The following is a 5,941-nucleotide window of genomic DNA, read 5'->3' as shown; positions in this document are numbered from 1 at the left end:
TTGATCGCGTGCTCTTTCATACTCCCTTTCGGATTGCTTCTCACTAGTGATGGGTCCAGCAACACTGACGCACCGGCGCTTGTATCAAGCTCACAGAGTGAAGCCTGTGTCGGTGCGTGTGTCACTTTAACAAAAAGTCACGTGATCGATACAGCTACTGTGTCGCTCAGTGCCAAAACGCCAAACTGTGTTTAAAAGGTACAGCATCCGCATCTGTCAACAGAATGTGTCGCTACCAAAAAAACCACAAAATTATTCTCGCAAAGCTAAATAAAAATACACATCTCTCCATAATAAAATGGAGCTCGAAAGAAAAAGAAATGTTTCTGCTGTGTGTGATCATTTTGATCTTTTAACTGCAAATAGTTTGTCTGTCTTTGTTTCTGTGTAATCTATCAGAATAGGAAAAACAGCAATCGGACTTGCAGTGTAAATTATTTATTTCACTTTATGCAGGTTAAATGTCGCAACTGTTCTGCATTTCTTACACAAACAAAAGCGCCTCCTCAGTGTTTAGGCATTACAGAGCCAAATGTGAAAATGAGGCGACAAACACACCGAGAATGAACACAAGTAGGCCTATATTGACACTGAACAGCTTTATCATCATTTTTTGGACCAGGCAGTCCTGAATTTTATTATAAAGGACTGTCAACCCCTTAGTATTGTGGAGAGTGTCGGAGAGGAACATTCCAAGATCAGAGGATCCTTTAACGTACTGGGGGAATAGGGAGACATCTTATCAGAATCTTTTTCACCTGGCTTTACAGTTTTTGTGTACCCCAGCTTCATCTGTGCCTGTGAGTTTTCCAAAGCTGGGGAAATGGTTTCAAAAAAACAAAAAACAAAAACGCAATAGACTGAATGCAAAAACATTGGATAAACTTATTTTTCTGAATAGAAATTTATAATAAACTCTGAGTCAATTACATTTAAATGGGTAATATTATATTCAAAGTACTTTCATTTAATTTTGACTTAATGCAATTCACAGTATATTTTAAAGATTTCTACAATACTTGCAATGTAAAACATATAAAATGATTCCATGGAAAGTACAATACCTTACAGTGTACACAAGTATAAAAGTATAATATAACTAGGTCATTGAATCAGTGTCTGTTGTGAGTCTCAAGTAAGTTGCCTGCAATGATATTTAAGGTCCAGTAGGTGTCAGTATGGAGCAAAACAGCAACACTGTTTCGACACAGTATCGATACAGTTTGGGGAATGTGCCGAAACGCTTCACGAGGCCTCATCTACCGATCACTACTTCTCACTCTTTTTGTCTGGGTGAATTGACCACGGGGAGCCACGGCCGAAGGATTTCACACTGGACTGTTATTATTTCCCACTGTAAATAAATTCTCTGTCTCATTGCAAAAGGAGATCTGCGTTCGAGTCCGCTACTTCCACACACCACGACCCATAGTCTGACAAAATCTACATTTAATGCCAAATCCACAATAAATTATGTCTCGTACATATTTTCTCTCTTATTGATATCAAACAAGAGAATAATAACTAAACATTTATTTTAACATGGCCCAGTAAAACTTTTTTGCTATCGTTACATTTGCATGAAAGACTAAGGACGTGAGTGAAGGACACAGGAAATGTTTCTAGCTCTTCCTCCTCTATCAGACATTCTCTCCATACCTGAGAGTGTCCAGTCTCCAGCCTGGATCCTTCAGTCCAGCCGACAGCAGCTTCATTCCTGAGTCTCCTGGATGATTGTAACTCAGGTCCAGCTCTCTCAGATGAGAGGGGTTGGAGCTCAGAGCTGAAGCCAGATAGGTACACCCTTCCCCTGTGATCATACAGCCTGACAGACTGCAGACACACAAAACAACCATCCATCTGTCAACAATCATTTTCTGTTTGTCACATATAACAACAGTTAACTACTTCAGTCCAATCAAAATCATTTAACTTTATTCATAAGTAACACCTTAAGATGTTAGAGACTAACCCACAATCAGACAATCCAATGTGAGCAGGTTTTGGTGATGGTGGGAAGAAAGAAATTAATCTTACAGAAAAATACTGCCAATGAAAATAGGCTCCAGGAAGCTCAGCAAAGCCCTGACTCTGTTTTTTTCCCCAGACATGAATAGCTAGCCATTTCTTTTATGAATAAAGCTGCTATAAAAGTTATAATTTTCTTCTTAAACATGCAATATAAATTAAAAAAAAGTCCTAGATCTCTAAACTGACCACAACATGAAATAATTCTTTTGACAGATAAACAAAAATGTGAATATGAAAAATCTTTTGTTTATATTTCCACCCAATTCCACCCAAAATTAAATAAAAGATTATTTGACAAAATCTATACAGGTGATCACAGAAAAGTCTGAATCCTGACCTGAGAGTTTCCAGTTTACAGTGTGGACCTTTCACTGAAACTGAGAGAAGATTCACTTTTGAATCATGCAGATCATTGTTACTTAGGTCCAGCCCTCTCAAATTAGAGTATTGGGAGTTGAGGACTGAGAATAGAGCTTCACAGCTTCTCTCTAAGGAGTTACAGTGGTCCAGTCTGAAAAATAAAAGATAAACAATTAAACTAACTCAACTTTTGTTAAGGTGCGGTGAGGAGTTACAAAATTCAGTAACATTCAGTAAGTCCTGATTTTTTTTTCTTTGGAAATTTCCTAGTAAGATGTGAACACAACAGACAAATTACTGCAAAGCAAAATATTACTTTATCTGACCTCAGAGTATTCAGTTTACAGTTGAGACTCTTCAGTCCAATAGACAAAATCTTCACTCCTGAATAATGCAGTTTATTGTTACCCAGGTCCAATTCTTTTAAACTAGAAGACTGGGAGCTGAGAATTGAAGACAGAGTGTCATAGCTTCTCTCTGAGAGGTTGCAAATATTCAATCTGAAAAAACAAAACAAAACACAAACATCAAAACAAATATTGGTGTCAAACTATAATCAAGTTATAGTGAAGACCTACTACTAATAGCAATATTCAATTTTGATCTATTTTTTATGTTTCTTTTTAAGAATCGTTATTATTGTGTGTTAATGTTAGAAAAAAAAGACTGTTTACTTTATTATGGACATGCATTTAAGAAACAACAACAATTAGATACAAATGAACTTTATTAGCCAAATCCTTTAATTAGTTGATTTTCTAAATGAATGAAAAGAAATTAAGACAAGATCTGACCTGAGCGTTTCCAGTCTACAATGTGGACTCTCCAATGCAGTAGAAAAAATCTTAAATCCTGAATCCTCCAGGCTGTTAATACTCAGGTCCAGCTCTCTCAGACTGGAGTACTGGGATCTCAGAACTGAGGACACGCCTTCACATCCTGTCTCTGAGAGGTTAGGAACACTAAGCCTGAAACAACAAATGCAGTTTGTAATGAAATGAAATCTCTTTATACCTTTATGCACTGAACATATACAAGAAAAATACATATTTATGTACACAATACAATTCATAGTTAACACAATAATCAAATCAAATCTTGTATATTTGCTTCCCCAGATGACAACTTTAGCACATTTGGTATTTGTTCAATAAAACCACAATTGCATTTTATATATTTAAATGGAAACCAGTTTGGGGCTGAGAGATTTGGTCAAATATACTTTATCTGAGGCAATGTTTGAACATATATCTCAAAAACTAATGACATAAAAGCATGTATTTAGTGAAATTAATTTTTGCTATGATCTAAAGAATCGGATTCTGTTCGTGTGGGCGTAAGGTTTTCAGTGAGAGGAACATTCTGTGGTCTCTTCTTAGATCCATTAGCACTGAGCATGGCTGTTATAGATTGCAGCTTTCTCCCATATAATCTTTTAATACTGCTCTGTCTCTGGCCATGGTGCGGCTGTTCTCATATTGTTCCCCTGCCACTGAGAGTGCACCTTGGATGGTTCTTGTATGGCCTCTCTTGCATACTTCTTCAAGTGGTACAGGCTGTGAGTGTTTGTCTGGCAGTTCCCCAAGGCCTCAGGTATGAACAGCTTGCTGTACTTCTTAGACACCTTATTAGTTGCACCTTTCTGCAACTCTAATAGTTTGCTAACTTGCCTCTGTTCGACACAAATTCATATACTGAGCAGCAGATATACCACTGACTAGATGTTCTTTGTTGTGGCAAATGTATCATATACAAATACCGCCATGGGACCTTGAGCCACATTGCTATAAATACCCTACACTCATTAGGTGGTACTCAATTGAAATGGAAAACAACCAAAAATGTGTTGAGTCAAATTGCTTCAAGTCAAACGTTGTAGATACTAGTGGGAAAGGGATATTATTATAGCAAAAATGTCTTGATGCACGTTCAGTTATCCAGGTAAGTAAATCCCCAAGCGCTGATTCTGTTCATGTGGATGTAGCATTGGCAGTGGGAGAAACGTTTAATCACTCATCCAAGTGACTTCTTCAGTCTCAGCTGACTGCAGGTTTCCTCCACTCTTATAAACAGTACATTTGCATAATGACTGAAATTAGCACCATTAATGAACAATGGATTTGTGAGGTCTGTTCCTTGATCCTTAATATGCAATTTGTCATAACCATTGATCAACAACCACTGATCAAAGACCACTGATCACTGATTATGACCATTGATCAATGGCCATGAGTACCATTCACAGAGAGTTAGAGAATGGCTGCAATCACAGCATTGTAGGATGGTGACAGATAGGCCCGTTCCTCGATACAGAGATGGTCTTTCCCTTTTCATGTAAATTGCCTCCCTGACTCCCCGCTCAAACCAGCGTTCCTCTCTGTCCAGGATGTGTGGATGGTGAGAGTCAGAGTCATTGATTTAATTAGGGTTAGGTGTAATTTTTTTTGGTTACTTTTACATTTTCCTGTTTTTCTTTAACTGGTTTATATATTTTAGTTAATCAGTTTATCTGTTTGCAACCAGGTTTAAACTGTCTTTTATTAAAAGGTGGTAAAATATCAAAGTTGAAATCCATGTAAAAATGTAAAATTATAATGGTTAAAATATTTTGAAATTCCTTTTGCTGTTTTAAACTTATGAAACAATTTGTTTCATATGTTTAAAAGACCATCTATTGATCATTTTTACAAATATGCTGTTTTAATGTTTAAAGACTTAAAGTCTTTAAAAGACTTAAAGTCTTTAAACAATAACGACTTAAAGTCTTTAAACAATAAAACAGCACCTTTGTGTGCACCTTTCAGCAGCACATTTTAGCAGCATGGTGGTGCTGTGATTAACACTGTTGCTTCACAACAACAAAGTCCTTAGTTCATTTCCACCACCACCTCAGAAATGGTGGAATCCCTGGGTGCAAAGACCCTGGTTGGTTTCCATGTTCTCCCCATGTTTGCATGGGTTCTTTCCCAGTACTTCGGCTTCCTTCCAGAGTCCAAAGATATGCAGTTAGTGGGAATAGGTTCATTAATATTTCTAAATCGCCCAAAGGTGAGAATGTAAGTGTGTATGTGACAGACTGTCGACTTGTCCAGAGTGTACCCTGCCTTTTGTCTTCTGCCTTTTGGTAGCTGGGATAGGCTCCAGCTAGGAATTTAAGAACCAAGCACAATAACCTCAGTTTTATCTACATTTAGAAGCAACGAGTTGAAGGTCAGAATAAAAATTTTAAATGTGCAGATATACTTACAGAGCTTTGTTGGAGGCTTTGACCACTGGCAGCAGCCTCAGAAGAGCCTCCTCTGAAGCAGAGTATTTCTTCAGGTCAAACACATCCAGATCTTCTTCTGATGACAGTAAGATGAAGACCAGAGCTGACCACTGAGTAGGAAACAGTTTATATCTAGAGAGACGTCCTGATCTCAGGTACTCTTGGATCTCCTCCACTAGAGAACAATCATTCAGTTCATTCAGACAGTGGAACAGATTGATGCTTTTCTCTGCAGACAGATTCTCACTGAGCTTCTCCTTGATGTACTGGACTGTTTCCTGA

General features: G+C 37.6%; 1 long non-coding RNA gene across 1 annotated transcript; it reads right to left on the bottom strand.

Annotated features, from left to right (window-relative positions):
* Positions 1–2,804: 2,804 nt before the first annotated feature.
* On the bottom strand, positions 2,805–5,659 carry LOC102202578 (uncharacterized). Its single transcript, XR_312587.1, has 3 exons — positions 5,639–5,659; positions 3,186–3,359; positions 2,805–2,891 (listed from the first exon to the last, which is right to left on the bottom strand). It is a non-coding gene; the product is annotated as an uncharacterized LOC102202578 (long non-coding RNA).
* Between the last annotated feature and the right edge of the window lie 282 nt (positions 5,660–5,941).

The sequence above is a fragment of the Pundamilia nyererei genome, unplaced genomic scaffold (genome assembly GCF_000239375.1).
Source record: "Pundamilia nyererei isolate P.nyererei 1_Seehausen unplaced genomic scaffold, PunNye1.0 scaffold02404, whole genome shotgun sequence".
In the NCBI taxonomy this organism is placed as follows: domain Eukaryota; kingdom Metazoa; phylum Chordata; class Actinopteri; order Cichliformes; family Cichlidae; genus Pundamilia; species Pundamilia nyererei.
This window is presented reverse-complemented; position numbering and strand designations above follow the sequence as displayed.